This window comes from Camelus dromedarius, chromosome 1 (genome assembly GCF_036321535.1).
Source record: "Camelus dromedarius isolate mCamDro1 chromosome 1, mCamDro1.pat, whole genome shotgun sequence".
Classification (NCBI taxonomy): domain Eukaryota; kingdom Metazoa; phylum Chordata; class Mammalia; order Artiodactyla; family Camelidae; genus Camelus; species Camelus dromedarius.
Window position 1 is genome coordinate 85,753,412 of NC_087436.1, and position 15,905 is coordinate 85,769,316.

The window sequence follows — 15,905 nt, forward strand, 5'->3', positions numbered from 1 at the left end:
CACTGCGAAGGAAGCCGTGCCACAGAGGGTCCCAGCATGGCCCCCATTCCACTGCAGTGAGGACACGCCAGCAGAACCATTAAGAAGTCTTCTATTTCAACATGCGTCTGCTGCATAATTATGACTATGGTAGTGAGCTAGGTGCTGACGGGGAACTCAGCCCTGTGTAGGAGACGAATCCAATGTACATGAAATAAAAGTACTGAAAGGGGACAAGCATGTCCCAAGACTCAAAAGAGGCAGCTATTATTCTGCCCAAAAGGATGATGAAAAGCTCCAGGGGGAGGGGCCGTAAGAGGTGAGTCAAGACTGTGTGTGTTTGCATGTGTCTCTGTTTGTAAGTGTATTTGAGCAAAAGTGCATCCTATGAGGACCCCATCCCACCCACAAGCAAACTGTGAGCTCTCAGACTCCAAAGCAAGGCCTGGACCCATCTCTAGCCTCAAAGGATCGCAGGGCACCAAGAATACACGATGTGCTGGGAGAAGGAATGACGACATACGGGAGATGCAGGGGTGCAGGACAGGGGAAGACAATTTGGGACATCATCCTACAGAGCGGTGCTTTTCTGATCTAGGATGTTTGCTAACTGTCTCCTTGAAGGTCAATTTCACTCAGTGGCAAACAAGTGTAAACATTCTTTTATAGTATATTACGTATCATAAAATAGAAAGAAAGAAAATTTTTCAGGGGAAAAAAAAACCACGAGTTTTCAAAGAAGTTAAACTGCCTCACAACTACATACTCCCAAACACCACCATCCAAATCCCTACTGCCTTCAACTTTTAAAAGCACCTCCACGGACAAGTTTGAGAACAGTCTTAAATGGGTCACATGAATTTCAATTCACAAATCTATTTCCGAAGGATTTTCTGGGTAAAAGAAAAGCTCAGCTGTATCTTTAATCTTGTAATATATAGATTTAAAGTACTCAAATGGGTAGAACTCATTGTTAAAATCCATTTGGGTTTGACAGGAGGTAAATAACAAGTAATTGGGACAATCTCCTCACTACCCTTTAAGTCTCTCATCACAATACTCCTATGTTCAAGGCCTGAAAAGGTAAGTCCTTGACACAATGCAAATTTGTACTTAGCTTTTAAAAATAAACGAAATTTTCTCTCTGCATGCCAGGTCTTTGTACTACATTAGGTCCAGGATATTTAGTGATTAGACACAATCTGTTTCAATATTCAAGACAATAGATGGTTTCAAGCAATAGCCAGAGACCATCGTAAAATGATCAGCCATTTGAAAGTCAGTTTAAAATCACAAAATAACAAAGACTTCCTGTAGCACAGCTTTTTTTTTGTTTTTTTTTTACAGCAGCTCCTTAAGTATATTTCAACATTGGTCTAAAGATTATGAACTAATTGACAGAAGGGACTGAAGGACAGAGGAAGAAAAGCGGGCGTGTTAGTCATTAGTGGCAAAGAGAGACGGCTCAGTAACAAAGCAAGCACTTCTGAAACATGTCTTCATTGATGAAATGGTAATTGGGCTCCTACCATTTGGCCTGGGTGGGGCTGGGGACCAGGAATCCAGAGCAGCCCAGTGGGGAAGATGGACTCACACAGATAATTACCGTACAATGAAGCAGGCACAGGCAAATAGGACAACAGAGCAGGTGGGCAAGAGTAGGGGTCAGAAAGGATTCCCAGAGCTCAAATTAAAAGATGTGTGTGACCTGGCCAGGCTGCAGGCAGAGAAGATCTAGCAGGTGGGGGACCACAAGAGCAAATGTCACACAAATAGCAAGGCGCGTGCTTAGAGGTGGTACCATCAGAATCATCGCGGCATCGAGGTGTGAGGCTAGAGACCCAGTAGGGCTTCCTTTGTCAGGGTGAAGAGGTGAGGCTGCCCTGATGGGGAGTTATGGGTGTATGTTTCCTGGGGTGGGGGGGGAACCCCAACAGGAGCAGTGAAGGACTAGTGACCAGGACAGGTAGGAGACAACTAAATTCAGACCAGAGCTGATAAGAGCATAAGACAGAGGTGTGGGGATGGACAGAAGGGATGGGTGTTTACTAGCTGAGGACAGGGCCTTGGAATGGGTTGGATCTGGGCAGTGAGGAAGCAAGAAAAAAGAGTGAAAACACCACTATTTTTGGCTGAGGTGATGGGAAGATGGGGTGCCAACAGACTGGAAGGGGGAAAACTGATTTAGGGGCATTTGAACCAGCAGCTGGCAGCTGAAAGTTCTTGCAAATCGAGGTAGGGAGGTGGATCGGGGCCACAGACATACTCACCAGCACACAAGGGGTGTTTGTCGGGGTGGTAGCCAGGGGTGTCCATGAAATCATCCAGGGAGGGAGTGCAGACTACAAAGAATACAGGGGCTGAGGAGGAAATGACAAGGCCCAAGGTGGCTGGAGTAGGGCAGAGATGGCCATGACTCGACTGCTAAGGGAGAATCAGCAAATTACAGATTAGATGGTGCAGAGGGACTTCTAGGTGGATGCTAGGATCTCAGAGGACATGGCAGCAGGCAAGGGAGCAGAAAAGGGCAGAGAACCAGTCCCAAAGACTTCAGCACACAGGATTGGTCACTGACGGCAGCGAAGAGGGATGGAGACTCGTGGAACTTACATCCCTCATTCGCCACCCTGGCTGCACGCTGGAAACCCTGACATCCCAGCCCGACCCTTCACTAGTCCCACCAGAATCTCTGGCAGTACCACAGTTGTGGGATGTGGGAGGACAGGAGCTTTGACTTCATGTGCTGTTGGGGGACAGCGACCTGAGGACCAGTCAAGGGGAGGAAGACGAGGGGGAGAAGGGTAGGGAGGAGAGGGAAAGGAGGAGAAGGGAGGACTCTTGAAGTCAGTGAGCAGGGGAGGCAGTGGCTAAGGGTGAAGTGGAAGAGACACGGAAGCTCCCAGAGGGCTCACATGAAAAGTTGGGGGGTGAGTATGCACAGAAGCAGGCGGGCAGGGAGAACAAGAAGGAAGGAGTGGGAGGCAGGAACAGAGAGGGGTGACTAGCAGAGAAGGCCACTAAGCACTGCTGGAGGCACTAGGCTGTCACTGCCTGACCTCAAGGGCTGATGAATGCGGTCATCAGGTGCATGAGCCCATCTGGGGTAGAAGGCACCAAAGGCAGGGTGAAAACCCTATTTTTAAGCCCCTCTTTCTTTGGACCTGCTCTTTTTAGGAAAATAACCATGGCACAAAGGAGCTGTGATACCACATGTGGGTCCCACAGTCCCACAAGTATCTGAAGCTCCCTGGTGCTAGAAAGAGATGTACCAGCACAAACTGGTGTGGCCCTTCACTGGGGAGGCAGGGTCAGGCCACGCCATCCCATTCTCACCTCCTCATCAGCTCACTCTTCTGTGGGCTTCCAGCCTGGGTGGATTCACCTGTGGTTTGGGCCCTTCCTGCCTCAGCTCCTGAAAGCGGTTTCCTCCCAGGGGCCAGGTCAGCCCCTCTACTTTCTGCCTTAACCACATGGCCAAACCCAGCACTAATAAATCACGTGTGTTGATCATAGCTTTCCTGTAGCATTTGCATTTTCCACTTTCCTGACGGTTATTGTGATCCTCGGACAAATCATGCAGGCTTCGTCCTCCACTATAAAGCAAGAGCATCCCACGCAGATTCCTTCAAAACTGCCCAACTGGGAGCTTCCCTGCACTTGAACCCTCAACTCCCCTCTTTCCATCAGTTCACTCACAAGCATGCCATCTGGTGGCAAGAGAAGATGCCCTCGGGCTGCTTTTGCTTTCTGAAAAGCACACCCAAGATCAAGGGGATGTTAGATGTTCTGCAGACTTCTAAGGAAACTTACTAAGGGGACTCAGCAGCAAGGAGCCAAGTCTCCAATAAATGCCTTTGCAAGGACATCTGTCAAAGCTTTTCTCAGGTTGGAGGTAATGAGCAAAATTATTGTTTGGTGTCTGTTAAGATATTTACTATTTGTACATTTTAGATAAAGTGTGTAACTGCATATTTTTGCTCTGAAGCAGTTGGTGAAGGATGTAAAGGAAAAAATGTAATGGTGGGGACACAGAGAAATTCTGTATTCTACATCTTGAGCAAGTCCCTTAGGTTTTAGGCCTGTTTCCTCTTCTGAAAAAGTAAAAAGAAGCCATCAAAAGCTCTAAGGTTCTAGAATCTGTCATCAAGTACTTAGGCCATAAAAGGGTCAAAATAAGTAACGCTTTATAAAGATCCAGTGGCTGGACATAAAAGGTACTCAACTCTTTGTGCCAAAAATGAATAGCACTAATTCTCTTATGATATAACTTTTTTCTTTTTTTTCATTTTTCACTTCTTATATTCTTTTTCTTCATTTCTTATATTCTTAATTGTATAGTCAGTTTACACTGTTGTGTCGATTTCTGGTGCACAGCATCATGTTTCAGTCATACATATACACACATATATTCCTTTTCATATTCTTTTTCATTATAGGTTACTACAAGATATTGAATACAGTTCCCTGTGCTATACAGTAGGATCTTGTTGTTTATCTATTTTATATACAGTAGTTACTTACTTTGTTTTTAAACTTCCATTTAAAAACAGAATTAGACTAAGGGCCTAAACATAAAATCTGATCCCTGGCTCTTACGTCTTATAAAGTGAGTAAGTAACAAGTGTGAAGATGCAGGTATCACCTATTCAACACTGAAAGAAGGATCCTTTTCAGCTTATTATTCTGCAAAACTTCTAGATACGCATACATCCCCAAGCAGCAAAGGCTTTCCTAGGGCTACTTAATACATTTCCTACTCACTCATCCTAAGAAAAATACAACCCAGTGTTTGAGGAAGCAGGACTTCCCCTTTTGATCTCAGACAAAGATATGTAGGGCCATTATGAAGTGGGTCTTTGAGGAGTCAGATAAGGTCTGGATGTGACAGCACAATGTATTAGGATTCATCCCTGCAGCAGAAAAGAGGAACTTCCTCATTTCCAGTAGGTTTTTCCCAAAGCCCAGCACAACTCCTGTTGTAAATATGTTGATTTCCATGTTTTGAGTTCTGGAAAGCACTTACTAAGAAGCAGGTAACAAGCAGAGGGTCTCAATCCAATTATCACCCAGGCAAGATCTGCACTGTTGGTGAGGTTGGGGGGTAGGGGAGGGGGTAGCTCTTGACTTCTTTCAACATTAACTTACTTGACTTAAACAACAACTAAAGAATAAAGTGAAAAGGAACAGGGGAAGAAGACCGTGGAGAAGGTCAGCCACACTCGTCGAAGACCAGCTTCACCTCAGACCTACTGAGCTCGAAGCCTCGGTGGGTCTCACCTCCAAGCAGGCCCTCCTGGCTGCAAGGCTCAACAGAAATTCTGCAGGAGCTGGTCGGGCGCAAACTGCCTGCAGGTTAGCATTGTCCTGGACACATGTGGTGGAGTGTGGGCAACGAGCGCTCCAACTGGACTCATCACCATGCCATTTCCTCCAAGCAGGAAACTGAGAATTCTGCAAAATGCCAATTCCTAGGCTCAGGAGGGGACATAAGGTGGTGTTACTGGCAAATGAAACCTTCAAGAAATAAAATGATGTGACACCCTTAAGCTCCAGTACTAATTCTATATATCTCATTCTAATGACATCAGGTGTGGTACCATTAAGCAAGGGTGAGGAGGGGAGGGTAGAGCTCAGTGGTAGAGCACATGCTTAGCAAGCACGAGATCCTGGGTTCAATCCCCAGTATCTCTATTAAAATAAACAAACATAATTACCGTCCCCCAAATAAAAACAAAACAAAACAAAAAGGTAAAGGATTGTCTGGCAACATCGACAGTCACGAACATAAATATATGCCAACTAGGGCATTTAAGAAACATTTTTTTTGGTGGTAAAATAGGCATAACACAAAATCTACCATTTCAAGCATTTTCAGTTTCACAATTAAGTGGCAATAAGTATTCACAATGTTGTGCAACAGTCACCACTGTCCATCTCCAGAACATTTCATCATCCCAAAGTGAAACTCCGCACCTACTCAGGAATAACTCCCCATTCCACCTGCACCCCTGATAGCAACTGCTCCACTTTCTGCCTCTATGAATCTGACTTCTCCAGGGACCTCACATAAGTGGAACCACACAATATGCGTCCTTCTGTGTCTCATTTATTTAACTCAGCATACTGTCTCCAAAGTTCATCTAAGTTGCAGCATGTGTCAGAATTTCCTTTTTAAGGCTAAATAACACTCCATTGTATGTATATATCACATTTTCTTTCATCCATTTATCCTGACCTTTGGGTTGTTTTCCTGAGGCACTTTTTAAACACTGCCTTCAAATGTGATCTGCATTTTTGAAAGGCTTCTCTGATTTACTAGCTCTGAAAAATGCTCGGAATAATACTTGGCTTAAATAGATATTTAAGCTAATTTTCACCATAATGGGCAAACCAATACATTGTCTAGTGATTATACACTATGAATTTTTTAATAGACCTGTCAGAAAAGGGAAATCACACCTTCCCCTCTATCCCATACCCAGAGTGGGCAGAATGTTTTTCCCTCTATTTCCACTTTCAAAATGAAGTTTTATAGCCACAGGGCTGGTTTAAAACAAAGGAAGTAAAAATAAAAGCATTCATTTTTTAAAAAATGAATTTTATCTGAATTAGTTGCCAGAGAAAAAGGTTACCAGCATTGTCGACTGTCTTGCAGAGAGACTTGAATTAGCAGGGGCCAAACAATTTAGCTGCAGCCCTGGATAACAAATTGGGGCAAATCCCCAACCTCCCCTTTTTTTTCACCGAACAGGTAGAAACATACAGGGAGACTCTTTATATTGGCTATATTATCTTGCCATGGAAGAGGTTCTGTTTGTCAGGTGCTAGACAGAGCCAAGTTCCAGGAAGGCAGGGGGTGGGTTTTAAGGTCCAAGTTGAATTTCAAGGAATGGGACTAGGGCTGAGGGCAGAAGTGAGCACGTGTCCCTCCTGAAGCCAGGCCCCACCCTAGAGGCACGGGGCAGTGGGGGAGACCACATGGGTGGGGGGCAGAAGGAGGAACTCAGTCTGGGTGGCCTCAATATTCTCCTCAAACCCAAGGCTGAGACTCACGTGGCTTTTCGGGGGCATGTTAGCAACTTCTCAAATAGGTCAGAATAGTATGTATATACATGGACAAAGTAAATGTGGCAAAATGTTAATAATCAGAGAGTCTAGGTGAAGGGTATCCTGGAGTTCTTTGTATTAATCTTGCAACTTTTGTAACATTATTCAGCAATCTTTCAAAGTTTAGAAACCAGCTCAGAGACTGTAGATGATGGTGCTTCTCTGAGCTTGGATGAGCAAGGGAAAAAACAAGAATATAGAAAAAGGTGTGGGTTTTGGAGATTCCAAGCTGAGTCCCCTGACCTCTCCAAGCCTCAGTTTTGACATCTATAAATTGGGGGTGAGATACATCAGGATCCTTACATTATCTCTAAATCCCATACCTACCTTGCACTCAATAAATGGTCACAAGTGAGAAATAGTGTTTATGTCGTTTGTTCTACAACTTTCTGCATTGATTACGTTCACTTAATCTATCAGGAGTTTACAATAGGTGTAAGAGAGTATGCGGAGCCCCAAATGTAAAACAAACACAACAATCCATCTGGCAAACAGTCAGCAGATCAGTTCCTCTATCAAGAAAGATTGCCACAAGCCACTCTAGATCCTAAAACCTCCATCCTTAAAAAGAATTTGAGCCCTAGTTCTCAATATACGTATTTTTATAAATTACACCCATGTGTGCTATTTGCCAACGCTTCCACTAATTATCAGCAAGGCTGATTTAGCTTCTGATTTGAGGCAAATGCCCCCACTTTGAAGCTGCCACCTCTGGGAGGTAATTCCCATGCTGTCACCTTCCAGAATAGGAATGAAAACCCCTAGCTTTATCCAGGCCAAGACAAACTGACCAAAATTTTTGCATCTCTGTTCTATCAAACAGATCTGAAAGTGGGTGGGGAGCAAGAGGGTGCCCCAACATTAACTGTGAACAGAGCAGACACGTCTTCCCAGAAGCCCTGAGGGGACGAGCCACAACAGTCAGTTCCCTGGAAACTTCCCAGGTGCCACCTCTACCACTCGGGCTGCTGGTTTCTGGCCCGTATATTACGAACATCTTCAAGGTCAGTGGATTTCTCTCCTTTCGCAAATCCCTGGAAGCATCATACTCAAGATTATTTTTCTTGGCTGTCCCACAGGTCAGACCCCCAACGAAAACCAAATTATGAGATTCTGCTGCCGCGGTGCAAGGGACTCGCCTTTCCAGGAGGATTAGATGGTGGTGACAACCGCTCCTGAAAATAAAACTCATCAGGTGACACCTCCATGGAACTGCATATATTATCCAGCCCACGTGTCCTAGGAACAAAGATGGGGGGTTCCTCCCACACCATTCATTCATTTATCTAAAATTTTTTCTTGAATGTTTGCCAGGTGCTGGGCCCTGGGGTAGCAGTGAACAAAGCAGGGTCTCTCCCCCTCCTCGAATGTGTATTTAGCTCCACCGGTGAGCAATAAACCAATAATTATACAATTATATAATTACAATGTGAAGAGTGTGCAGAAGTACACTGTACAGGGAGAGCTGGCCTGACCTTCGCTGGGGGGTCAAAAAGGACTACAAAGGAAACATGCGAGCTGGGATCTGAACGCACTGAGACCAGGGAGAAATACAGTGTGCCCGGCAGCAGGCAGAGTGGCTCCTGCAGCTTGAAGGAGCAAGGACACCTTGAAAGAGTGAGGAAAGCACAGAAAGCAAAGGATGTGGCAGTCACCATGTGCAAAATGGAGATCAAGAAGAGACCCCTGGAGGCCTTAGCTGGGCTCTACATGGACAGACTTTATTCCGAGAGCACTGGGAAGTCTCCAGAAGGTTTTAATCAGAGAGGTACCTGATCATATTTGTCCTTTTAAATACCACCTGGAGGGGCCTTCCTGTCCCCTCTCCACCCCATCCTCCACCCCTCGCCATGTGCATGTTTTCCGATGGCCCTTGCAGCCTCTACCGAGGCACTGTCCCACGCACTGCGATTGTCTGTTTTCCAGTCTGGACCAACCAAAGCCTCTATCTTTTTAATGCAACAGAAAGAGAACTGAGAACTGCACCCTCATCTGACATGCAAAAGGCCACCCAAGCTTTAACTTTTTAATGACCACAGCCCAATGCTGTGAACAAGCCCAGTAATGTTTACACCCTAGACCAGTCGTTCTCAAACTTGAGCCTGTACCAGAATCACCCGGATGGCTTGGGAAAAGGGACCGCAGGGCCCTGCTCCTAGGCTCCAATTTCAGCAGTTCTGGGATGGGAAGGGAGAGTCTGCCCTTCAGACAAGTCCCAGGCGATGCTGCAGCTGCAGGTCCAGGACCACACTTGGAGGACCAGTTATCCCCTCCCCCACAAGACAGTCAGCTACCAGGGGCAACCCGTGGCATTAATGCAGCAAAAAATTTTTTTTACCAGAATCTGTATCTTGGAACTCAAAGCAAACCTGCAAAAACAGATTTTCTTGAGTGAGCAGATCTGCCTGGCTTTTACACCTAGAAATCGGCCTCGCACTGGGTCCCCCTGACAAGCCTTGGCAGCCACTCGGGCACAGATTTCTCGAATCCCCCAGCTTTAGAAGTGGGAAATGTGGCAGAATTCACCAGTCACAGCTACAGGACTCCGGAATAGTGACACTGGGTGGCAAACACAACTTCTGCAGCACATGAGACCTCAATCTGGTGCACAGTACCCGAGTGCCCAGAGCCCAGGTCCGCAGCCCAGGCTAACCCTGGGTTCCCCTTTGCAGTGGGTGAGAAACAGGGAAAAGAGCACAGGCTTCTCCTTAGACTGTGTGCAGGACACACAGTCCTACCCAATTCCAATGCCAGGCGCTTCCTGGTGAGTCGTCAGATACCAGTCACCAATTTTCTAAATTGCTAATCAGATAATTGCTGTAATAGTTAATTTTGCAGCCATTCTACATCTGAATAAACAAAATAAAAAATAATTAGACCAAAACAATCACATTGGTCTAAAAGCACACTAATGGACAAAATTAGTTTATTCAAATTTGTTGCGACATTCATCAAAACACTTGGCTGGTCAATTTGCTTAATGAGTGTTGACTTTTCCCTTAATTTTTCTTGGGTGACGTTCACTTAGAACAATACATTAAGCTTGCTACCCGCTTGCAAAGAATTCTTAATGACCAAACCCGTTTCTGAAATGATTTCTTCCTCAATCTCTTCATAGAAAATAAGAGGAAATGTCTGAAAACGACCTTGCTCTATTCGCCAGAATTAAAAAAAAAAGTTTCCAATATGCCTACTGAGAAAGTTTTACTTCTTTATATGACTTTGGAATAATGGCTATCCCTAAATGCAGGAGGGAAAAGGGGCCAATTCTAAAATTGCAACCTTTTAGTATATAATTTAAATCGATGGCCAATTGGAGGAAACTCAAGTTGGAGGAAGGAAATTTAGTATTTTTGGAAATCTAAATTAATATTATGTCAAGTCCTGGCAGCATTTTTTTTTCAAATGACTATAATTAGAGATATGCAAATTCTTCACTGGGGGAAAAAAGCTGAAAGAGAAAAATGCACCTAATTAAGTAATGATTTTATCTTTATTAGATGGTATTAAAAGTGTAAATGTGGTTTAACACTTTTAAAACTATAAAATAGCAGTATCTCCTTCAGAACTCAAGGAATATCACACCAGACAAACAATGGCAAAGTCTGTCATTTTATACATTTTCCTTAGAAACAACAGCTCGAATATGGGCTTCCTGGTACTTGGATGATTCCAACCATTACATGTTGTCATAAACAATAAGCTTGGAATATGGCTTAGGGCCATAAATTGACCATTTTTCAGATAGTTACAACCACTAACTTCTCTCTACAATACCTTTTTAATAACTTATTTTGGAAGAAAATTATTTTTTAAAGGCAGCTACTAGTGATTTAATGTTTCAAGACTTTGCTACTTTGGTCCTGATTTGGTAGACCCAAAAGCTACAAATTTTGTCAAAAAGTGCATATAGATTCTGGCAAGACGGTGGTGACAACATAATTATCAGATCTCCCCAACCCACCCCAATGATAAAAACAGACAAACAGAACAGAACCAAAAGCCCACAGATGACATCTACAGCAAGCCCACGTGCTAAGGTTTCCCCGTGAGCCCTGTGTATGAGGAGGTGGGGACAAACTCCTAACAGCTTGAAGAACTGTTCTTAGGTACACACTGGAAAGCTCAAGGGCCACTCTGAGGACACCCACAGAAGCTGGCAGAGGGCCCTGCAGGTTCCACTTTACTAGGAAATGCAGAGGGGATTTGGACCCATGTATTTCTGATGTCCTGGTATGTTTGGGGGTGGGGGAGGTCTGATCCCTGTGAACTAACAAACTAGGTCATAGCCCCATACTGAGGAGAAATTGCTGAGGATGAATCTATGACGAGGAAGATGGGGCAAAAGAAAGGAAAGGTTCAGATGGGTAAGGGGTGGGAACAGGGACCCAAAAAAAAAGTAAGATCTTAAGATGTAGAAAATAAAAGAGTCCAATTTTTTTTTTTTTTTACCACTTCGTGGAGACAATGTAAGTGGGTACTCTCTACAGAGCCATGAAGCTAGAAAGGCTATAATGGCCCTACTAAGAGTATAGGAAGACTCAGAGTGAACAACAGAAAAGAATTGCAGTGAATTCCAAATATTTTATTTAAAGAAAAAGTAAGGAACTGAATGATATCCCTAATACAGACAATAAAATTATGCCAGAAAAACACAAAACAAATGAGAACTATAACCTAATATTTCAAAAATGAGCTAAAAGAAATGTATAAAAGAAGCTAGAAAGAATGGCCTAAATCAGAACTTTTAAAATTCAGAAATGAGCTAAATAGAGAAAAGGAAGATTTGAAAATGGAGATAAAGAACTAAGAAAAGGAAAAAAAATCAGAAATAAAGGGTAAATAAAAAGAACACAGGAGCAAATAAAATGAATAATGCCTTAAAAGAGGTAGAAGATGGAAAGGAAGAAAAATTTTAAATTCAAACAAATGATGAAGATATGAAAAGGACTGAGAGAAAGTGATGGAAACAGAAGGTAGGCAAAGAAGATCTAACATACACATAATGGGAGTTCCAAAAGCCAAGAAATTATAGTCGGCCCTCTGTGTCTGCAGGTTCTACATCCACAATACAGAGTGCCAGCTGTACTGTGCTGTTTTATGTAAGGAATTTGAGCATCCAAGATTTGGGGAGCTGTAGGGGTCCTAGACCCAATCACTTGCAGATACCCAGGGACACTGTACCTATTAGAGTGGCACATCATATCCCTAAAAAAACCAGCCCAGAGCAGCCAATGCTATAGAACTACTGGACTTTAAAAAAATGAAGGTAAAAAAGCCCTTTGGATATCTAGGCAAACATACCAAGTTAAACATGAGGGGGAAAAAAGCAGATTGCCAGCAGACTTTGACAACACTTCATAGCAAAATACAACACAGTTAAAAATTAAAGATCCTTGAGCAAAGAAAAAAATGGGCCAAGGACTTGTATCAGCCAACCTGACTTTTAAGTACACAGGCAAAGGCTATAGACAAGCTGCTGTGAACATATAATTCAGGAAATACTTCCCTTGAGTGCTTCCTGAGGTGTCTATTAGAAGATGAGCTTCAGAAAGACAAAATGTCAGGAAAGACAGGACATAAGGACTAGTGGCTAGCATTAAACACTTATTTCCCTGTGGAACTAAGACTAAATGGTAACAAAGCAGAGCATGTGATTGCTGTATCTTCTGATAAAGCAATTTTGGTACAGCTATCAGAACAATTAGAGGAGGGAGGAACGTCTGTAAAGTAGAATATGCTTGTTGATTGCCTTATACATAGTAACTAGGAGTAAAAGGATATTACTTCAAATCCCAAGCTCGGGGAGAAAAGGGAGGGGAAAGAACAGGCTACTAGCTAATTTAAATGTTACTCGCAATAGGAAACCAACAGGAAATAGCACCTGCCTGACAGTGGCTTCATGGTGCTTTGTTGGACTCAACATGCTATCAGTCAAACATGTGTATTATTAAAAGCTGAAGCTGGTCAGATTTTGACAAGAAAAAGATGAAAGAATTTTAAAAGGAGGTACAGAACTTTCAGTCCTTGAAGGGCACTCAGCGTGGACCCCTGGAGCATCTCTCTCAGCTGTGAAAAAGCATTCTGGTCCGTTCTGAGAAAAATGGCTCCAAACCTACAGACAGACGACGCACTTGGCACATTCAAGGCTCCATGAAGTCTCAAAAGTAAAGACACCTATCTGTGTCCCTGGCATTGCAGACACTTCTTCCACCCCCTTTGGTACATCCTTCATCAGTACATCCTCATGCCTGCTGGAGAGGCTGAAGTTAAGACTGGAGCCGTGACAAGCTGGAAGACTGCCCAGTGCTCAGCCCTTCGAAGGGCACCACCGGGACAGACAGGACTCAGGTGACAAACATCTCTCAAAGCTCCTCCTGCGTCAGCCCCTACCCTGTCCCCATCCCCCTCCCCCCATCTCTCTCTGCTTTGCCTCCTCTGCACCCTCCTTCCTTGTCAACCCAGCACCAGCCACCACCGGGCCCTCTGAGAAACCTTGCCTTTCTTTGCTTTCTTCCTTAGTTGACCATAATAATCAACTGAAATAAATCTAAATTAAGCTGCTTTCTAAGAGATACCTAAGATTTTTTTCCCCCCTTCTGGGCTCTTTGTGGACCTAGGCTCATGAAAGAAAAAGAATTCACTAGACAGAAGCCCCAAGAGGACAAGGATTTTGGCTTGGTGTGTTCACAGCTATAACACCGCCCTCCCACTTGCATCAATAATTATTTGTGAACAAATTTATAAATTCCTGGTACGTGTAGGGTCTGTTTAAAAGATACTGAAGGGATTAACAGAATGAAGCTGTAAATCTTAAGTGCTACAGTTTTATGCCCAGAGCTTCTGTTCCAAGTTTCCCGTATGGAAAAAGAGGCCGTCTGCACCTGTCTGGGACCATCTTCACCTGGTGAACTCTTTGGACTTCTGCTCCCTTGGCCAGCCTCTCCCTAGAAGGCACTCATTCTGAAACTAAGGTGATAGTTCCTTTTAAACAATAGCTCTTGAAAATGCTAGAATGGAAATTAGGCTACACATTCAGATCTCTTAAAAAATTCATAAACCCTTCTACATATGCTAGTTTATTTTAAAAAGCAGGAAAGGCAAAGGAGGGTGGTTCTTTTTCATGAAAGTGATGCATTTCGGTTGAGCTCGAAACTTGTCTACTATTTCCCTATAGTAAATATACTGACTATACCAAATAAGTAGAAAAACATTTAAATATCCCAATTAACTGTTTTCAAGTGGCTGTTCTAATGACATTATTTTCAGAGTAAGAATCCTGGGTTAATTTAACAATGACAAAAAGCCTAAAGGCCAATTCGTGCTGTTTTACTGGGCCATTTTTTGAAATGAAAATCTTCCATCAGCTGTTAAAAAAGAAATCTACATTGCGAAAATTAGGATAGAGACTTATTTCCAACACTTTACAAACTAAAAAACTGTATCACTTTGAAAGGACCCAGTCTTTCCAAATAGAGTAAGTTTCCGTTTTTTAAAACACAGCCTTGCACTAGGCCAAGTAGAATAACAGATATCCAAATGCCACACGAAATCACCAGGAAACGTTTTCCCCAGAAGTCAAACCTACATTAGGTCCCTTCTATAAATACTTCCCTCCAATAAAAAGAGACACCAAGTAATTTCCACAGTTCTTTGTGATGTTCCCTCCTTTGTTCTAACCCTGCAAAGCAATTCCTCTGCTAACAAATCTGCATAGGCCATTATATTTAAATTACTGGCAGCCCGGGACCATTTTAAAGAATTTCATAACAATAATACTGTTGAAATAAACCTAAGTCACCTGGGGTAAACCTAACTGAAACAGGGTAAACAACTCAGAGATATAAGGGGGAAAAAGGTTTCTCCTCTTCTCATTTTCATTATTATTTTTATCCATTAGGTCAAGAACGAGGCATTCCTTGGAAAATACCATCACTTACACCTTTCCCTCATGTGATACACTTCTGCATCCCACAAATAGCCACCTCCTCCCGCAGGCTCACTGCTTTGGGGAGGGCAGTAACCAGCGCCCCTACTGATCTTCTGGTTACCTTCTAAGGCAGGTTTGGGGAACTCAGGGCAAAATCTCAAGATGCCCTAAGCCACTCAGGACTCTTATCAAGACTTGGGGTTTTGGCTTGCTGCTGGGTTTTGTTTTGTTTTTTTAAAGAATGAATTTATGCAGACTGCTACATACCTGGCTTACCATTTTACTAAATATTTAAAATCTGGTAGTAAGCAAAGATTCAATGATCATCTCCTGCCACTACCAGATGTTGAACCTAAAAAATCTGTGATCTTGCCTGAGGGTGAAGAGGCAGGAAGGTGGGAGAGGGACCTAAAAGCAACTCAAAGTACATATCCTGTGGACCTAGTCTGGATCTGCATTGTGCATGCAATATACGTAATACCATGCAAAAGTGAGATCTATACACTTCCATTTTTAAGAATTATTTCTCTGAGTAAGCAACTACTTGACCAGATTACACTTAGAAAAATCTCATCACATATGGCACTGCAGGAAATACTGTTACTTCTGAAGAATAAAAATCCAGGCACCCTAAAAACTACCCTTTTCCTTCTGCTAGCTTCCAGAGATTTTTTTCTATGGAAGTCTTTCAGCTAACTAACCCTCTGCTTCTGCTGTCCACACCTTGACCAATGCCAGTCCCCACTCATCAAGATTTAACTCAGGTCCCAGATCTGACTGAATTAGCCATTATACTCAAAAAGTAGGGAAATGAATATGTTTCCCAGCTTCTGGACCAGGACTGTTATTCAAACCTTGTTACAGATTTACTATATTAGCATCTACCCCA

At 43.3% G+C, this 15,905-nt stretch overlaps 1 protein-coding gene across 4 annotated transcripts in view; it reads right to left on the minus strand.

Moving 5' to 3' along the window:
- KIT (KIT proto-oncogene, receptor tyrosine kinase) overlaps positions 1–15,905 on the minus strand; it is a 77,386-nt gene that overhangs the window by 52,247 nt on the left and 9,234 nt on the right. The gene's annotated exons all lie outside the window — the stretch shown is intronic.